General features: G+C 40.6%; 52 non-coding genes and 1 pseudogene across 52 annotated transcripts; 52 read left to right on the top strand and 1 right to left on the bottom strand.

The window, feature by feature from the left end:
- Positions 1-18,093, bottom strand: part of LOC117746380 — a 144,657-nt pseudogene that overhangs the window by 47,087 nt on the left and 79,477 nt on the right.
- trnal-uaa lies at positions 24-106 on the top strand. Its single transcript has one exon. It is a non-coding gene; the product is annotated as a tRNA-Leu (tRNA).
- On the top strand, positions 408-490 carry trnal-uaa. Its single transcript has one exon. It is a non-coding gene; the product is annotated as a tRNA-Leu (tRNA).
- trnal-uaa lies at positions 792-874 on the top strand. The gene has a single exon. It is a non-coding gene; the product is annotated as a tRNA-Leu (tRNA).
- Positions 1,176-1,258, top strand: trnal-caa. The gene has a single exon. It is a non-coding gene; the product is annotated as a tRNA-Leu (tRNA).
- Positions 1,560-1,642, top strand: trnal-uaa. Its single transcript has one exon. It is a non-coding gene; the product is annotated as a tRNA-Leu (tRNA).
- Positions 1,944-2,026, top strand: trnal-uaa. The gene has a single exon. It is a non-coding gene; the product is annotated as a tRNA-Leu (tRNA).
- trnal-uaa lies at positions 2,218-2,300 on the top strand. The gene has a single exon. It is a non-coding gene; the product is annotated as a tRNA-Leu (tRNA).
- trnal-uaa lies at positions 2,601-2,683 on the top strand. Its single transcript has one exon. It is a non-coding gene; the product is annotated as a tRNA-Leu (tRNA).
- Positions 2,875-2,957, top strand: trnal-uaa. Its single transcript has one exon. It is a non-coding gene; the product is annotated as a tRNA-Leu (tRNA).
- Positions 3,259-3,341, top strand: trnal-uaa. Its single transcript has one exon. It is a non-coding gene; the product is annotated as a tRNA-Leu (tRNA).
- Positions 3,643-3,725, top strand: trnal-uaa. The gene has a single exon. It is a non-coding gene; the product is annotated as a tRNA-Leu (tRNA).
- Positions 4,027-4,109, top strand: trnal-uaa. The gene has a single exon. It is a non-coding gene; the product is annotated as a tRNA-Leu (tRNA).
- Positions 4,411-4,493, top strand: trnal-uaa. The gene has a single exon. It is a non-coding gene; the product is annotated as a tRNA-Leu (tRNA).
- trnal-uaa lies at positions 4,685-4,767 on the top strand. Its single transcript has one exon. It is a non-coding gene; the product is annotated as a tRNA-Leu (tRNA).
- On the top strand, positions 5,068-5,150 carry trnal-uaa. Its single transcript has one exon. It is a non-coding gene; the product is annotated as a tRNA-Leu (tRNA).
- Positions 5,342-5,424, top strand: trnal-caa. The gene has a single exon. It is a non-coding gene; the product is annotated as a tRNA-Leu (tRNA).
- Positions 5,616-5,698, top strand: trnal-uaa. Its single transcript has one exon. It is a non-coding gene; the product is annotated as a tRNA-Leu (tRNA).
- trnal-uaa lies at positions 6,000-6,082 on the top strand. Its single transcript has one exon. It is a non-coding gene; the product is annotated as a tRNA-Leu (tRNA).
- On the top strand, positions 6,384-6,466 carry trnal-uaa. Its single transcript has one exon. It is a non-coding gene; the product is annotated as a tRNA-Leu (tRNA).
- trnal-uaa lies at positions 6,658-6,740 on the top strand. The gene has a single exon. It is a non-coding gene; the product is annotated as a tRNA-Leu (tRNA).
- Positions 7,426-7,508, top strand: trnal-uaa. The gene has a single exon. It is a non-coding gene; the product is annotated as a tRNA-Leu (tRNA).
- trnal-uaa lies at positions 7,700-7,782 on the top strand. Its single transcript has one exon. It is a non-coding gene; the product is annotated as a tRNA-Leu (tRNA).
- trnal-caa lies at positions 8,084-8,166 on the top strand. The gene has a single exon. It is a non-coding gene; the product is annotated as a tRNA-Leu (tRNA).
- Positions 8,468-8,550, top strand: trnal-uaa. The gene has a single exon. It is a non-coding gene; the product is annotated as a tRNA-Leu (tRNA).
- Positions 8,852-8,934, top strand: trnal-uaa. The gene has a single exon. It is a non-coding gene; the product is annotated as a tRNA-Leu (tRNA).
- On the top strand, positions 9,236-9,318 carry trnal-uaa. Its single transcript has one exon. It is a non-coding gene; the product is annotated as a tRNA-Leu (tRNA).
- trnal-uaa lies at positions 9,510-9,592 on the top strand. The gene has a single exon. It is a non-coding gene; the product is annotated as a tRNA-Leu (tRNA).
- On the top strand, positions 9,784-9,866 carry trnal-uaa. The gene has a single exon. It is a non-coding gene; the product is annotated as a tRNA-Leu (tRNA).
- On the top strand, positions 10,058-10,140 carry trnal-uaa. The gene has a single exon. It is a non-coding gene; the product is annotated as a tRNA-Leu (tRNA).
- trnal-caa lies at positions 10,442-10,524 on the top strand. The gene has a single exon. It is a non-coding gene; the product is annotated as a tRNA-Leu (tRNA).
- trnal-uaa lies at positions 10,826-10,908 on the top strand. The gene has a single exon. It is a non-coding gene; the product is annotated as a tRNA-Leu (tRNA).
- trnal-uaa lies at positions 11,100-11,182 on the top strand. Its single transcript has one exon. It is a non-coding gene; the product is annotated as a tRNA-Leu (tRNA).
- Positions 11,374-11,456, top strand: trnal-uaa. The gene has a single exon. It is a non-coding gene; the product is annotated as a tRNA-Leu (tRNA).
- Positions 11,758-11,840, top strand: trnal-caa. Its single transcript has one exon. It is a non-coding gene; the product is annotated as a tRNA-Leu (tRNA).
- Positions 12,142-12,224, top strand: trnal-uaa. The gene has a single exon. It is a non-coding gene; the product is annotated as a tRNA-Leu (tRNA).
- trnal-uaa lies at positions 12,416-12,498 on the top strand. Its single transcript has one exon. It is a non-coding gene; the product is annotated as a tRNA-Leu (tRNA).
- trnal-uaa lies at positions 12,690-12,772 on the top strand. Its single transcript has one exon. It is a non-coding gene; the product is annotated as a tRNA-Leu (tRNA).
- trnal-caa lies at positions 13,074-13,156 on the top strand. Its single transcript has one exon. It is a non-coding gene; the product is annotated as a tRNA-Leu (tRNA).
- trnal-uaa lies at positions 13,458-13,540 on the top strand. The gene has a single exon. It is a non-coding gene; the product is annotated as a tRNA-Leu (tRNA).
- Positions 13,732-13,814, top strand: trnal-uaa. Its single transcript has one exon. It is a non-coding gene; the product is annotated as a tRNA-Leu (tRNA).
- Positions 14,116-14,198, top strand: trnal-uaa. Its single transcript has one exon. It is a non-coding gene; the product is annotated as a tRNA-Leu (tRNA).
- trnal-caa lies at positions 14,500-14,582 on the top strand. The gene has a single exon. It is a non-coding gene; the product is annotated as a tRNA-Leu (tRNA).
- On the top strand, positions 14,884-14,966 carry trnal-uaa. The gene has a single exon. It is a non-coding gene; the product is annotated as a tRNA-Leu (tRNA).
- On the top strand, positions 15,268-15,350 carry trnal-caa. The gene has a single exon. It is a non-coding gene; the product is annotated as a tRNA-Leu (tRNA).
- Positions 15,652-15,734, top strand: trnal-uaa. The gene has a single exon. It is a non-coding gene; the product is annotated as a tRNA-Leu (tRNA).
- trnal-uaa lies at positions 16,036-16,118 on the top strand. Its single transcript has one exon. It is a non-coding gene; the product is annotated as a tRNA-Leu (tRNA).
- trnal-uaa lies at positions 16,420-16,502 on the top strand. The gene has a single exon. It is a non-coding gene; the product is annotated as a tRNA-Leu (tRNA).
- Positions 16,694-16,776, top strand: trnal-uaa. The gene has a single exon. It is a non-coding gene; the product is annotated as a tRNA-Leu (tRNA).
- Positions 16,968-17,050, top strand: trnal-uaa. Its single transcript has one exon. It is a non-coding gene; the product is annotated as a tRNA-Leu (tRNA).
- Positions 17,352-17,434, top strand: trnal-caa. The gene has a single exon. It is a non-coding gene; the product is annotated as a tRNA-Leu (tRNA).
- Positions 17,736-17,818, top strand: trnal-uaa. The gene has a single exon. It is a non-coding gene; the product is annotated as a tRNA-Leu (tRNA).
- trnal-uaa lies at positions 18,010-18,092 on the top strand. Its single transcript has one exon. It is a non-coding gene; the product is annotated as a tRNA-Leu (tRNA).

The following is an 18,093-nucleotide window of genomic DNA, read 5'->3' as shown; positions in this document are numbered from 1 at the left end:
TGATTAAATAAGTACAAATCATCACCAGGATGGCCGAGTGGTTAAGGCGTTGGACTTAAGACCCAATGGGCAGATGCCCTCGTGTGTTTGAACCCCACTCCTGGTATATTTGACAGTTTCCACTTTACTACGACTTCTGCGCATAATCCTGTACTACTTATATGCAAGGTTGGATTTAAACCTGTCTCCGAGAAGAACAGAATTCTGCTGTATAAGAATCGAAAAAATAAATACGCAAGATATGTCTTTTAACAAATAATAAGCAAATACAGAAATATTTAACAAGTGCAATGGACACAAGGCCGCGTGGGTTCCAATCCTACTTTTGGTGTCTTGCCATTTTTTTGGTGAGAGTGATTCACAACGGACATTTTTTGATTGACATGATTCAATAAGTACAAATCAGCACCAGGAAGGCCGAGTGGTTACGGCGTTGGACTTAAGACCCAATGGGCAGATGCCCTCGTGGGTTCGAACCCCACTCCTGGTATATTTGACAGTTTCCACTTTACTCCGACTTCTGGGCATAATCCTGTACTACTTGTATGGAAGGTTGGATTTAAACCTGTCTCCGAGAAGAACAGAAATCTGCTGGATAAGTTTCGAAAAAATAAATACACAAGATATTTCTTTTAACAACTTATAAGCAATTACCGAAATATTTCACAAGTGCAATGGACACAAGGCCACGTGGGTTCCAATCCTACTTTTGGTGTGATGCAATATTTTTGATGAGAGTGATTCACAACGGACATTTTTTGATTGACATGATTCAATAAGTACAAAACATCACCAGGATGGCCGAGTGGTTAAGGCGTTGGACTTAAGCTCCAATGGGCAGATGCCCTCGTGGGTTCGAACCCCACTCCTGGTATATTTGACAGTTTCCACTTTACTACGATTTCTGCGCATAATCCTGTACTACTTGTATGCAAGGTTGGATTTAAACCTGTCTCCGAGAAGAACAGAATTCTGCTGTATAAGAATCGAAAAAATAAATACACAAGATATGTCTTTTAACAACTTATAAGCAATTACCGACATATTTCACAAGTGCGATGGACACAAGGCCACGTGGGTTCCAATCCTACTTTTGGTGTGTTGCCATTTTTTTGGTGAGAGTGATTCACAACGGACATTTTTTGATTGACATGATTCAATGAGTACAAATCAGCACCAGGATGGCCGAGTGGTTAAGGCGTTGGACTCAAGATCCAATGGGCAGATGCCCTCGTGGGTTCGAACCCCACTCCTGGTATAATTGACAGTTTCCACTTTACTCCGACTTCTGGGCATAATCCTGTACTACTTGTATGGAAGGTTGGATTTAAACCTGTCTCCGAGAAGAACAGAATTCTGCTGTATAAGAATCGAAAAAATAAATACACAAGATATGTCTTTTAACAACTTATAAGCAATTACCGACATATTTCACAAGTGCGATGGACACAAGGCCACGTGGGTTCCAATCCTACTTTTGGTGTGTTGCCATTTTTTTGGTGAGAGTGATTCACAACGGACATTTTTTGATTGACATGATTCAATGAGTACAAATCAGCACCAGGATGGCCGAGTGGTTAAGGCGTTGGACTTAAGACCCAATGGGCAGATGACCTTGTGGGTTTGAACCCCACTCCTGGTATATTTGACAGTTTCCACTTTACTACGACTTCTGCGCATAATCCTGTACTACTTGTATGGAAGGTTGGATTTAAACCTGACTCAGAGAAGAACAGAAATCTGCTGGATAAGTTTTGAAAAAATAAATACGCAAGATATTTCCTTTAACAACTTATAAGCAATTACCGAAATATTTCACAAGTGCAATGGACACAAGGCCACGTGGGTTCCAATCCTACTTTTGGTGTGATGCAATATTTTTGATGAGAGTGATTCACAACGGACATTTTTTGATTGACATGATTCAATAAGTACACATCATCACCAGGATGGCCGAGTGGTTAAGGCGTTGGACTTAAGACCCAATGGGCAGATGCCCTCGTGGGTTCGAACCCCACTCCTGGTATATATAATAATAAATGCAGAGAGATATTTCTTTTAACAAATAATAAGCAATTACAGAAATATTTAACAAGTGCAATGGACACAAGGCCGCGTGGGTTCCAATCCTACTTTTGGTGTGTTGCCATTTTTTTGGTGAGAGTGATTCACAACGGACATTTTTTGATTGACATGATTCAATAAGTAGAAATCAGCACCAGGATGGCCGAGTGGTTAAGGCGTTGGACTTAAGACCCAATGGGCAGATGCCCTCGTGGGTTCGAACCCCACTCCTGGTATATTTGACAGTTTCCACTTTACTACGACTTCTGCGCATAATCCTGTACTACTTGTATGGAAGGTTGGATTTAAACCTGACTCCGAGAAGAACAGAAATCTGCTGGATAAGTTTCGAAAAAATAAATTCACGAGATATTTCTTTTAACAACTTATAAGCAATTACCGAAATATTTCACAAGTGCAATGGACACAAGGCCACGTGGGTTCCAATCCTACTTTTGGTGTGTTGCCATTTTTTTGGTGAGAGTGATTCACAACGGACATTTTTGATTGACATGATTCAATAAGTACAAATCAGCACCAGGATGGCCGAATGGTTAAGGCGTTGGACTTAAGACCCAATGGGCAGATGCCCTCGTGGGTTCGAACCCCATTCCTGGTATATATAATAATAAATGCAGAGAGATATTTCTTTTAACAAATAATAAGCAAATACAGAAAAATGTCACAAGTGCAATGGACACAAGGCCACGTGGGTTCCAATCCTACTTTTGGTGTGTTGCAATATTTTTGATGAGAGTGATTCACAACGGACATTTTTTGATTGACATGATTAAATAAGTACAAATCATCACCAGGATGGCCGAGTGGTTAAGGCGTTGGACTTAAGACCCAATGGGCAGATGCCCTCGTGTGTTTGAACCCCACTCCTGGTATATTTGACAGTTTCCACTTTACTACGACTTCTGCGCATAATCCTGTACTACTTATATGCAAGGTTGGATTTAAACCTGTCTCCGAGAAGAACAGAATTCTGCTGTATAAGAATCGAAAAAATAAATACGCAAGATATGTCTTTTAACAAATAATAAGCAAATACAGAAATATTTAACAAGTGCAATGGACACAAGGCCGCGTGGGTTCCAATCCTACTTTTGGTGTCTTGCCATTTTTTTGGTGAGAGTGATTCACAACGGACATTTTTTGATTGACATGATTCAATAAGTACAAATCAGCACCAGGAAGGCCGAGTGGTTACGGCGTTGGACTTAAGACCCAATGGGCAGATGCCCTCGTGGGTTCGAACCCCACTCCTGGTATATTTGACAGTTTCCACTTTACTCCGACTTCTGGGCATAATCCTGTACTACTTGTATGGAAGGTTGGATTTAAACCTGTCTCCGAGAAGAACAGAAATCTGCTGGATAAGTTTCGAAAAAATAAATACACAAGATATTTCTTTTAACAACTTATAAGCAATTACCGAAATATTTCACAAGTGCAATGGACACAAGGCCACGTGGGTTCCAATCCTACTTTTGGTGTGATGCAATATTTTTGATGAGAGTGATTCACAACGGACATTTTTTGATTGACATGATTCAATAAGTACAAAACATCACCAGGATGGCCGAGTGGTTAAGGCGTTGGACTTAAGCTCCAATGGGCAGATGCCCTCGTGGGTTCGAACCCCACTCCTGGTATATTTGACAGTTTCCACTTTACTACGATTTCTGCGCATAATCCTGTACTACTTGTATGCAAGGTTGGATTTAAACCTGTCTCCGAGAAGAACAGAATTCTGCTGTATAAGAATCGAAAAAATAAATACACAAGATATGTCTTTTAACAACTTATAAGCAATTACCGACATATTTCACAAGTGCGATGGACACAAGGCCACGTGGGTTCCAATCCTACTTTTGGTGTGTTGCCATTTTTTTGGTGAGAGTGATTCACAACGGACATTTTTTGATTGACATGATTCAATGAGTACAAATCAGCACCAGGATGGCCGAGTGGTTAAGGCGTTGGACTTAAGACCCAATGGGCAGATGACCTTGTGGGTTCGAACCCCACTCCTGGTATATTTGACAGTTTCCACTTTACTACGACTTCTGCGCATAATCCTGTACTACTTGTATGGAAGGTTGGATTTAAACCTGACTCAGAGAAGAACAGAAATCTGCTGGATAAGTTTTGAAAAAATAAATACGCAAGATATTTCCTTTAACAACTTATAAGCAATTACCGAAATATTTCACAAGTGCAATGGACACAAGGCCACGTGGGTTCCAATCCTACTTTTGGTGTGATGCAATATTTTTGATGAGAGTGATTCACAACGGACATTTTTTGATTGACATGATTCAATAAGTACACATCATCACCAGGATGGCCGAGTGGTTAAGGCGTTGGACTTAAGACCCAATGGGCAGATGCCCTCGTGGGTTCGAACCCCACTCCTGGTATATATAATAATAAATGCAGAGAGATATTTCTTTTAACAAATAATAAGCAATTACAGAAATATTTAACAAGTGCAATGGACACAAGGCCGCGTGGGTTCCAATCCTACTTTTGGTGTGTTGCCATTTTTTTGGTGAGAGTGATTCACAACGGACATTTTTTGATTGACATGATTCAATAAGTAGAAATCAGCACCAGGATGGCCGAGTGGTTAAGGCGTTGGACTTAAGACCCAATGGGCAGATGCCCTCGTGGGTTCGAACCCCACTCCTGGTATATTTGACAGTTTCCACTTTACTACGACTTCTGCGCATAATCCTGTACTACTTGTATGGAAGGTTGGATTTAAACCTGACTCCGAGAAGAACAGAAATCTGCTGGATAAGTTTCGAAAAAATAAATTCACGAGATATTTCTTTTAACAACTTATAAGCAATTACCGAAATATTTCACAAGTGCAATGGACACAAGGCCACGTGGGTTCCAATCCTACTTTTGGTGTGTTGCCATTTTTTTGGTGAGAGTGATTCACAACGGACATTTTTGATTGACATGATTCAATAAGTACAAATCAGCACCAGGATGGCCGAATGGTTAAGGCGTTGGACTTAAGACCCAATGGGCAGATGCCCTCGTGGGTTCGAACCCCATTCCTGGTATATATAATAATAAATGCAGAGAGATATTTCTTTTAACAAATAATAAGCAAATACAGAAAAATGTCACAAGTGCAATGGACACAAGGCCGCGTGGGTTCCAATCCTACTTTTGGTGTGTTGCCATTTTTTTGGTGAGAGTGATTCACAACGGACATTTTTTGATTGGCATCATTTAATAAGTACAAATCAGCACCAGGATGGCCGAGTGGTTAAGGCGTTGGACTCAAGATCCAATGGGCAGATGCCCTCGTGGGTTCGAACCCCACTCCTGGTATATATAATAATAAATGCAGAGAGATATATCTTTTAACAAATAATAAGCAAATACAGAAAAATGTCACAAGTGCAATGGACACAAGGCCACGTGGGTTCCAATCCTACTTTTGGTGTGTTGCAATATTTTTGATGAGAGTGATTCACAACGGACATTTTTTGATTGACATGATTAAATAAGTACAAATCATCACCAGGATGGCCGAGTGGTTAAGGCGTTGGACTTAAGACCCAATGGGCAGATGCCCTCGTGTGTTTGAACCCCACTCCTGGTATATTTGACAGTTTCCACTTTACTACGACTTCTGCGCATAATCCTGTACTACTTATATGCAAGGTTGGATTTAAACCTGTCTCCGAGAAGAACAGAATTCTGCTGTATAAGAATCGAAAAAATAAATACGCAAGATATGTCTTTTAACAAATAATAAGCAAATACAGAAATATTTAACAAGTGCAATGGACACAAGGCCGCGTGGGTTCCAATCCTACTTTTGGTGTCTTGCCATTTTTTTGGTGAGAGTGATTCACAACGGACATTTTTTGATTGACATGATTCAATAAGTACAAATCAGCACCAGGAAGGCCGAGTGGTTACGGCGTTGGACTTAAGACCCAATGGGCAGATGCCCTCGTGGGTTCGAACCCCACTCCTGGTATATTTGACAGTTTCCACTTTACTCCGACTTCTGGGCATAATCCTGTACTACTTGTATGGAAGGTTGGATTTAAACCTGTCTCCGAGAAGAACAGAAATCTGCTGGATAAGTTTCGAAAAAATAAATACACAAGATATTTCTTTTAACAACTTATAAGCAATTACCGAAATATTTCACAAGTGCAATGGACACAAGGCCACGTGGGTTCCAATCCTACTTTTGGTGTGATGCAATATTTTTGATGAGAGTGATTCACAACGGACATTTTTTGATTGACATGATTCAATAAGTACAAAACATCACCAGGATGGCCGAGTGGTTAAGGCGTTGGACTTAAGACCCAATGGGCAGATGCCCTCGTGGGTTCGAACCCCACTCCTGGTATATATAATAATAAATGCAGAGAGATATTTCTTTTAACAAATAATAAGCAATTACAGAAATATTTAACAAGTGCAATGGACACAAGGCCGCGTGGGTTCCAATCCTACTTTTGGTGTCTTGCCATTTTTTTGGTGAGAGTGATTCACAACGGACATTTTTTGATTGACATGATTCAACAAGTAGAAATCAGCACCAGGATGGCCGAGTGGTTAAGGCGTTGGACTTAAGACCCAATGGGCAGATGCCCTCGTGGGTTCGAACCCCACTCCTGGTATATTTGACAGTTTCCACTTTACTACGACTTCTGCGCATAATCCTGTACTACTTGTATGCAAGGTTGGATTTAAACCTGTCTCCGAGAAGAACAGAATTCTGCTGTATAAGAATCGAAAAAATAAATACACAAGATATGTCTTTTAACAACTTATAAGCAATTACCGACATATTTCACAAGTGCGATGGACACAAGGCCACGTGGGTTCCAATCCTACTTTTGGTGTGTTGCCATTTTTTTGGTGAGAGTGATTCACAACGGACATTTTTTGATTGACATGATTCAATGAGTACAAATCAGCACCAGGAAGGCCGAGTGGTTAAGGCGTTGGACTTAAGACCCAATGGGCAGATGACCTTGTGGGTTTGAACCCCACTCCTGGTATATTTGACAGTTTCCACTTTACTACGACTTCTGCGCATAATCCTGTACTACTTGTATGGAAGGTTGGATTTAAACCTGACTCAGAGAAGAACAGAAATCTGCTGGATAAGTTTTGAAAAAATAAATACGCAAGATATTTCCTTTAACAACTTATAAGCAATTACCGAAATATTTCACAAGTGCAATGGACACAAGGCCACGTGGGTTCCAATCCTACTTTTGGTGTGATGCAATATTTTTGATGAGAGTGATTCACAACGGACATTTTTTGATTGACATGATTCAATAAGTACACATCATCACCAGGATGGCCGAGTGGTTAAGGCGTTGGACTTAAGACCCAATGGGCAGATGCCCTCGTGGGTTCGAACCCCACTCCTGGTATATATAATAATAAATGCAGAGAGATATTTCTTTTAACAAATAATAAGCAATTACAGAAATATTTAACAAGTGCAATGGACACAAGGCCGCGTGGGTTCCAATCCTACTTTTGGTGTGTTGCCATTTTTTTGGTGAGAGTGATTCACAACGGACATTTTTTGATTGACATGATTCAATAAGTAGAAATCAGCACCAGGATGGCCGAGTGGTTAAGGCGTTGGACTTAAGACCCAATGGGCAGATGCCCTCGTGGGTTCGAACCCCACTCCTGGTATATTTGACAGTTTCCACTTTACTAAGACTTCTGCGCATAATCCTGTACTACTTGTATGGAAGGTTGGATTTAAACCTGACTCCGAGAAGAACAGAAATCTGCTGGATAAGTTTCGAAAAAATAAATTCACGAGACATTTCTTTTAACAACTTATAAGCAATTACCGAAATATTTCACAAGTGCAATGGACACAAGGCCGCGTGGGTTCCAATCCTACTTTTGGTGTGTTGCCATTTTTTTGGTGAGAGTGATTCACAACGGACATTTTTTGATTGGCATCATTTAATAAGTACAAATCAGCACCAGGATGGCCGAGTGGTTAAGGCGTTGGACTCAAGATCCAATGGGCAGATGCCCTCGTGGGTTCGAACCCCACTCCTGGTATAATTGACAGTTTCCACTTTACTCCGACTTCTGGGCATAATCCTGTACTACTTGTATGGAAGGTTGGATTTAAACCTGTCTCCGAGAAGAACAGAAATCTGCTGGATAAGTTTCGAAAAAATAAATACACAAGATATTTCTTTTAACAACTTATAAGCAATTACCGAAATATTTCACAAGTGCAATGGACACAAGGCCACGTGGGTTCCAATCCTATTTTTGGTGTGTTGCAATATTTTTGATGAGAGTGATTCACAACGGACATTTTTTGATTGACATGATTAAATAAGTACAAATCATCACCAGGATGGCCGAGTGGTTAAGGCGTTGGACTTAAGACCCAATGGGCAGATGCCCTCGTGGGTTTGAACCCCACTCCTGGTATATTTGACAGTTTCCACTTTACTACGACTTCTGCGCATAATCCTGTACTACTTGTATGGAAGGTTGGATTTAAACCTGACTCCGAGAAGAACAGAAATCTGCTGGATAAGTTTTGAAAAAATAAATACGCAAGATATTTCCTTTAACAACTTATAAGCAATTACCGAAATATTTCACAAGTGCAATGGACACAAGGCCACGTGGGTTCCAATCCTACTTTTGGTGTGATGCAATATTTTTGATGGGAGTGATTCACAACGGACATTTTTTGATTGACATGATTCAATAAGTACAAATCATCACCAGGATGGCCGAGTGGTTAAGGCGTTGGACTTAAGACCCAATGGGCAGATGCCCTCGTGGGTTTGAACCCCACTCCTGGTATATTTGACAGTTTCCACTTTACTACGACTTCTGCGCATAATCCTGTACTACTTGTATGGAAGGTTGGATTTAAACCTGACTCCGAGAAGAACAGAAATCTGCTGGATAAGTTTTGAAAAAATAAATACGCAAGATATTTCCTTTAACAACTTATAAGCAATTACCGAAATATTTCACAAGTGCAATGGACACAAGGCCACGTGGGTTCCAATCCTACTTTTGGTGTGATGCAATATTTTTGATGAGAGTGATTCACAACGGACATTTTTTGATTGACATGATTCAATAAGTACAAATCATCACCAGGATGGCCGAGTGGTTAAGGCGTTGGACTTAAGACCCAATGGGCAGATGCCCTCGTGGGTTCGAACCCCACTCCTGGTATATATAATAATAAATGCAGAGAGATATTTCTTTTAACAAATAATAAGCAATTACAGAAATATTTAACAAGTGCAATGGACACAAGGCCGCGTGGGTTCCAATCCAACTTTTGGTGTGTTGCCATTTTTTTGGTGAGAGTGATTCACAACGGACATTTTTTGATTGACATGATTCAATAAGTAGAAATCAGCACCAGGATGGCCGAGTGGTTAAGGCGTTGGACTTAAGACCCAATGGGCAGATGCCCTCGTGGGTTCGAACCCCACTCCTGGTATATATAATAATAAATGCAGAGAGATATTTCTTTTAACAAATAATAAGCAATTACAGAAATATTTAACAAGTGCAATGGACACAAGGCCGCGTGGGTTCCAATCCTACTTTTGGTGTCTTGCCATTTTTTTGGTGAGAGTGATTCACAACGGACATTTTTTGATTGACATGATTCAATAAGTAGAAATCAGCACCAGGATGGCCGAGTGGTTAAGGCGTTGGACTTAAGACCCAATGGGCAGATGCCCTCGTGGGTTCGAACCCCACTCCTGGTATATATAATAATAAATGCAGAGAGATATTTCTTTTAACAAATAATAAGCAATTACAGAAATATTTAACAAGTGCAATGGACACAAGGCCGCGTGGGTTCCAATCCTACTTTTGGTGTCTTGCCATCTTTTTGGTGAGAGTGATTCACAACGGACATTTTTTGATTGACATGATTCAATAAGTAGAAATCAGCACCAGGATGGCCGAGTGGTTAAGGCGTTGGACTTAAGACCCAATGGGCAGATGCCCTCGTGGGTTCCAACCCCACTCCTGGTATATTTGACAGTTTCCACTTTACTACGACTTCTGCGCATTATCCTGTACTACTTGTATGGAAGGTTGGATTTAAACCTGACTCCGAGAAGAACAGAAATCTGCTGGATAAGTTTCGAAAAAATAAATACACGAGACATTTCTTTTAACAACTTATAAGCAATTACCGAAATATTTCACAAGTGCAATGGACACAAGGCCGCGTGGGTTCCAATCCTACTTTTGGTGTGTTGCCATTTTTTTGGTGAGAGTGATTCACAACGGACATTTTTTGATTGGCATCATTTAATAAGTACAAATCAGCACCAGGATGGCCGAGTGGTTAAGGCGTTGGACTCAAGATCCAATGGGCAGATGCCCTCGTGGGTTCGAACCCCACTCCTGGTATATTTGACAGTTTCCACTTTACTCCGACTTCTGCGCATAATCCTGTACTACTTGTATCGAAGGTTGGATTTAAACCTGTCTCCGAGAAGAACAGAAATCTGCTGGATAAGTTTCGAAAAAATAAATACACAAGATAATTCTTTTAACAACTTATAAGCAATTACCGAAATATTTCACTAGTGCAATGGACACAAGGCCACGTGGGTTCCAATCCTATTTTTGGTGTGTTGCAATATTTTTGATGAGAGTGATTCACAACGGACATTTTTTGATTGACATGATTAAATAAGTACAAATCATCACCAGGATGGCCGAGTGGTTATGGCGTTGGACTTAAGACCCAATGGGCAGATGCCCTCGTGGGTTCGAACCCCACTCCTGGTATATATAATAATAAATGCAGAGAGATATTTCTTTTAACAAATAATAAGCAATTACAGAAATATTTAACAAGTGCAATGGACACAAGGCCGCGTGGGTTCCAATCCTACTTTTGGTGTCTTGCCATTTTTTTGGTGAGAGTGATTCACAACGGACATTTTTTGATTGACATGATTCAATAAGTAGAAATCAGCACCAGGATGGCCGAGTGGTTAAGGCGTTGGACTTAAGACCCAATGGGCAGATGCCCTCGTGGGTTCGAACCCCACTCCTGGTATATATAATAATAAATGCAGAGAGATATTTCTTTTAACAAATAATAAGCAATTACAGAAATATTTAACAAGTGCAATGGACACAAGGCCGCGTGGGTTCCAATCCTACTTTTGGTGTCTTGCCATCTTTTTGGTGAGAGTGATTCACAACGGACATTTTTTGATTGACATGATTCAATAAGTAGAAATCAGCACCAGGATGGCCGAGTGGTTAAGGCGTTGGACTTAAGACCCAATGGGCAGATGCCCTCGTGGGTTCCAACCCCACTCCTGGTATATTTGACAGTTTCCACTTTACTACGACTTCTGCGCATTATCCTGTACTACTTGTATGGAAGGTTGGATTTAAACCTGACTCCGAGAAGAACAGAAATCTGCTGGATAAGTTTCGAAAAAATAAATACACGAGACATTTCTTTTAACAACTTATAAGCAATTACCGAAATATTTCACAAGTGCAATGGACACAAGGCCGCGTGGGTTCCAATCCTACTTTTGGTGTGTTGCCATTTTTTTGGTGAGAGTGATTCACAACGGACATTTTTTGATTGGCATCATTTAATAAGTACAAATCAGCACCAGGATGGCCGAGTGGTTAAGGCGTTGGACTCAAGATCCAATGGGCAGATGCCCTCGTGGGTTCGAACCCCACTCCTGGTATATTTGACAGTTTCCACTTTACTCCGACTTCTGCGCATAATCCTGTACTACTTGTATCGAAGGTTGGATTTAAACCTGTCTCCGAGAAGAACAGAAATCTGCTGGATAAGTTTCGAAAAAATAAATACACAAGATAATTCTTTTAACAACTTATAAGCAATTACCGAAATATTTCACTAGTGCAATGGACACAAGGCCACGTGGGTTCCAATCCTATTTTTGGTGTGTTGCAATATTTTTGATGAGAGTGATTCACAACGGACATTTTTTGATTGACATGATTAAATAAGTACAAATCATCACCAGGATGGCCGAGTGGTTATGGCGTTGGACTTAAGACCCAATGGGCAGATGCCCTCGTGGGTTCGAACCCCACTCCTGGTATATATAATAATAAATGCAGAGAGATATTTCTTTTAACAAATAATAAGCAATTACAGAAATATTTAACAAGTGCAATGGACACAAGGCCGCGTGGGTTCCAATCCTACTTTTGGTGTCTTGCCATTTTTTTGGTGAGAGTGATTCACAACGGACATTTTTTGATTGACATGATTCAATAAGTAGAAATCAGCACCAGGATGGCCGAGTGGTTAAGGCGTTGGACTTAAGACCCAATGGGCAGATGCCCTCGTGGGTTCGAACCCCACTCCTGGTATATATAATAATAAATGCAGAGAGATATTTCTTTTAACAAATAATAAGCAATTACAGAAATATTTAACAAGTGCAATGGACACAAGGCCGCGTGGGTTCCAATCCTACTTTTGGTGTCTTGCCATCTTTTTGGTGAGAGTGATTCACAACGGACATTTTTTGATTGACATGATTCAATAAGTAGAAATCAGCACCAGGATGGCCGAGTGGTTAAGGCGTTGGACTTAAGACCCAATGGGCAGATGCCCTCGTGGGTTCCAACCCCACTCCTGGTATATTTGACAGTTTCCACTTTACTACGACTTCTGCGCATTATCCTGTACTACTTGTATGGAAGGTTGGATTTAAACCTGACTCCGAGAAGAACAGAAATCTGCTGGATAAGTTTCGAAAAAATAAATACACGAGACATTTCTTTTAACAACTTATAAGCAATTACCGAAATATTTCACAAGTGCAATGGACACAAGGCCGCGTGGGTTCCAATCCTACTTTTGGTGTGTTGCCATTTTTTTGGTGAGAGTGATTCACAACGGACATTTTTTGATTGGCATCATTTAATAAGTACAAATCAGCACCAGGATGGCCGAGTGGTTAAGGCGTTGGACTCAAGATCCAATGGGCAGATGCCCTCGTGGGTTCGAACCCCACTCCTGGTATATTTGACAGTTTCCACTTTACTCCGACTTCTGCGCATAATCCTGTACTACTTGTATCGAAGGTTGGATTTAAACCTGTCTCCGAGAAGAACAGAAATCTGCTGGATAAGTTTCGAAAAAATAAATACACAAGATAATTCTTTTAACAACTTATAAGCAATTACCGAAATATTTCACTAGTGCAATGGACACAAGGCCACGTGGGTTCCAATCCTATTTTTGGTGTGTTGCAATATTTTTGATGAGAGTGATTCACAACGGACATTTTTTGATTGACATGATTAAATAAGTACAAATCATCACCAGGATGGCCGAGTGGTTAAGGCGTTGGACTTAAGACCCAATGGGCAGATGCCCTCGTGGGTTCGAACCCCACTCCTGGTATATATAATAATAAATGCAGAGAGATATTTCTTTTAACAAATAATAAGCAATTACAGAAATATTTAACAAGTGCAATGGACACAAGGCCGCGTGGGTTCCAATCCTACTTTTGGTGTCTTGCCATTTTTTTGGTGAGAGTGATTCACAACGGACATTTTTTGATTGACATGATTCAATAAGTAGAAATCAGCACCAGGATGGCCGAGTGGTTAAGGCGTTGGACTTAAGACCCAATGGGCAGATGCCCTCGTGGGTTCGAACCCCACGCCTGGTATATTTGACAGTTTCCACTTTACTACGACTTCTGCGCATTATCCTGTACTACTTGTATGGAAGGTTGGATTCAAACCTGACTCCGAGAAGAACAGAAATCTGCTGGATAAGTTTCGAAAAAATAAATACACAAGATATTTCTTTTAACAACTTATAAGCAATTACCGAAATATTTCACAAGTGCAATGGACACAAGGCCGCGTGGGTTCCAATCCTACTTTTGGTGTGTTGACATTTTTTTGGTGAGAGTGATTCACAACGGACATTTTTTGATTGACATGATTCAATAAGTAGAAATCAGCACCAGGATGGCCGAGTGGTTAAGGCGTTGGACTTAAGACCCAATGGGCAGATGCCCTCGTGGGTTCGAACCCCACTCCTGGTATATTTGACAGTTTCCACTTTACTACGACTTCTGCGCATAATCCTGTACTACTTGTATGGAAGGTTGGATTTAAACCTGACTCCGAGAAGAACAGAAATCTGCTGGATAAGTTTCGAAAAAATAAATTCACGAGATATTTCTTTTAACAACTTATAAGCAATTACCGAAATATTTCACAAGTGCAATGGACACAAGGCCGCGTGGGTTCCAATCCTACTTTTGGTGTGTTGCCATTTTTTTGGTGAGAGTGATTCACAACGGACATTTTTTGATTGGCATCATTTAATAAGTACAAATCAGCACCAGGATGGCTGAGTGGTTAAGGCGTTGGACTCAAGATCCAATGGGCAGATGCCCTCGTGGGTTCGAACCCCACTCCTGGTATATTTGACAGTTTCCACTTTACTCCGACTTCTGGGCATAATCCTGTACTACTTGTATGGAAGGTTGGATTTAAACCTGTCTCCGAGAAGAACAGAAATCTGCTGGATAAGTTTCGAAAAAATAAATACACAAGATATTTCTTTTAACAACTTATAAGCAATTACCGAAATATTTCACAAGTGCAATGGACACAAGGCCACGTGGGTTCCAATCCTATTTTTGGTGTGTTGCAATATTTTTGATGAGAGTGATTCACAACGGACATTTTTTGATTGACATGATTAAATAAGTACAAATCATCACCAGGATGGCCGAGTGGTTAAGGCGTTGGACTTAAGACCCAATGGGCAGATGCCCTCGTGGGTTCGAACCCCACTCCTGGTATATTTGACAGTTTCCACTTTACTAAGACTTCTGCGCATAATCCTGTACTACTTGTATGGAAGGTTGGATTTAAACCTGACTCCGAGAAGAACAGAAATCTGCTGGATAAGTTTCGAAAAAATAAATTCACGAGACATTTCTTTTAACAACTTATAAGCAATTACCGAAATATTTCACAAGTGCAATGGACACAAGGCCGCGTGGGTTCCAATCCTACTTTTGGTGTGTTGCCATTTTTTTGGTGAGAGTGATTCACAACGGACATTTTTTGATTGGCATCATTTAATAAGTACAAATCAGCACCAGGATGGCCGAGTGGTTAAGGCGTTGGACTCAAGATCCAATGGGCAGATGCCCTCGTGGGTTCGAACCCCACTCCTGGTATATTTGACAGTTTCCACTTTACTCCGACTTCTGCGCATAATCCTGTACTACTTGTATGGAAGGTTGGATTTAAACCTGTCTCCGAGAAGAACAGAAATCTGCTGGATAAGTTTCGAAAAAATAAATACACAAGATAATTCTTTTAACAACTTATAAGCAATTACCGAAATATTTCACTAGTGCAATGGACACAAGGCCACGTGGGTTCCAATCCTATTTTTGGTGTGTTGCAATATTTTTGATGAGAGTGATTCACAACGGACATTTTTTGATTGACATGATTAAATAAGTACAAATCATCACCAGGATGGCCGAGTGGTTAAGGCGTTGGACTTAAGACCCAATGGGCAGATGCCCTCGTGGGTTTGAACCCCACTCCTGGTATATTTGACAGTTTCCACTTTACTACGACTTCTGCGCATAATCCTGTACTACTTGTATGGAAGGTTGGATTTAAACCTGACTCCGAGAAGAACAGAAATCTGCTGGATAAGTTTTGAAAAAATAAATACGCAAGATATTTCCTTTAACAACTTATAAGCAATTACCGAAATATTTCACAAGTGCAATGGACACAAGGCCACGTGGGTTCCAATCCTACTTTTGGTGTGATGCAATATTTTTGATGAGAGTGATTCACAACGGACATTTTTTGATTGACATGATTCAATAAGTACAAATCATCACCAGGATGGCCGAGTGGTTAAGGCGTTGGACTTAAGACCCAATGGGCAGATGCCCTCGTGGGTTTGAACCCCACTCCTGGTATATTTGACAGTTTCCACTTTACTACGACTTCTGCGCATAATCCTGTACTACTTGTATGGAAGGTTGGATTTAAACCTGACTCCGAGAAGAACAGAAATCTGCTGGATAAGTTTTGAAAAAATAAATACGCAAGATATTTCCTTTAACAACTTATAAGCAATTACCGAAATATTTCACAAGTGCAATGGACACAAGGCCACGTGGGTTCCAATCCTACTTTTGGTGTGATGCAATATTTTTGATGAGAGTGATTCACAACGGACATTTTTTGATTGACATGATTCAATAAGTACAAATCATCACCAGGATGGCCGAGTGGTTAAGGCGTTGGACTTAAGACCCAATGGGCAGATGCCCTCGTGGGTTCGAACCCCACTCCTGGTATATATAATAATAAATGCAGAGAGATATTTCTTTTAACAAATAATAAGCAATTACAGAAATATTTAACAAGTGCAATGGACACAAGGCCGCGTGGGTTCCAATCCAACTTTTGGTGTGTTGCCATTTTTTTGGTGAGAGTGATTCACAACGGACATTTTTTGATTGACATGATTCAATAAGTAGAAATCAGCACCAGGATGGCCGAGTGGTTAAGGCGTTGGACTTAAGACCCAATGGGCAGATGCCCTCGTGGGTTCGAACCCCACTCCTGGTATATATAATAATAAATGCAGAGAGATATTTCTTTTAACAAATAATAAGCAATTACAGAAATATTTAACAAGTGCAATGGACACAAGGCCGCGTGGGTTCCAATCCTACTTTTGGTGTCTTGCCATCTTTTTGGTGAGAGTGATTCACAACGGACATTTTTTGATTGACATGATTCAATAAGTAGAAATCAGCACCAGGATGGCCGAGTGGTTAAGGCGTTGGACTTAAGACCCAATGGGCAGATGCCCTCGTGGGTTCCAACCCCACTCCTGGTATATTTGACAGTTTCCACTTTACTACGACTTCTGCGCATTATCCTGTACTACTTGTATGGAAGGTTGGATTTAAACCTGACTCCGAGAAGAACAGAAATCTGCTGGATAAGTTTCGAAAAAATAAATACACAAGATATTTCTTTTAACAACTTATAAGCAATTACCGAAATATTTCACAAGTGCAATGGACACAAGGCCGCGTGGGTTCCAATCCTACTTTTGGTGTGTTGCCATTTTTTTGGTGAGAGTGATTCACAACGGACATTTTTTGATTGGCATCATTTAATAAGTACAAATCAGCACCAGGATGGCCGAGTGGTTAAGGCGTTGGACTCAAGATCCAATGGGCAGATGCCCTCGTGGGTTCGAACCCCACTCCTGGTATATTTGACAGTTTCCACTTTACTCCGACTTCTGCGCATAATCCTGTACTACTTGTATCAAAGGTTGGATTTAAACCTGTCTCCGAGAAGAACAGAAATCTGCTGGATAAGTTTCGAAAAAATAAATACACAAGATAATTCTTTTAACAACTTATAAGCAATTACCGAAATATTTCACTAGTGCAATGGACACAAGGCCACGTGGGTTCCAATCCTATTTTTGGTGTGTTGCAATATTTTTGATGAGAGTGATTCACAACGGACATTTTTTGATTGACATGATTAAATAAGTACAAATCATCACCAGGATGGCCGAGTGGTTAAGGCGTTGGACTTAAGACCCAATGGGCAGATGCCCTCGTGGGTTCGAACCCCACTCCTGGTATATATAATAATAAATGCAGAGAGATATTTCTTTTAACAAATAATAAGCAATTACAGAAATATTTAACAAGTGCAATGGACACAAGGCCGCGTGGGTTCCAATCCTACTTTTGGTGTCTTGCCATTTTTTTGGTGAGAGTGATTCACAACGGACATTTTTTGATTGACATGATTCAATAAGTAGAAATCAGCACCAGGATGGCCGAGTGGTTAAGGCGTTGGACTTAAGACCCAATGGGCAGATGCCCTCGTGGGTTCGAACCCCACTCCTGGTAT

The sequence above is a fragment of the Cyclopterus lumpus genome, chromosome 17, assembly GCF_009769545.1.
Source record: "Cyclopterus lumpus isolate fCycLum1 chromosome 17, fCycLum1.pri, whole genome shotgun sequence".
NCBI classification, from domain to species: domain Eukaryota; kingdom Metazoa; phylum Chordata; class Actinopteri; order Perciformes; family Cyclopteridae; genus Cyclopterus; species Cyclopterus lumpus.
The sequence above is the reverse complement of the archived record's forward strand: the minus strand, read 5'-3'. Positions and strand labels throughout refer to the sequence as shown.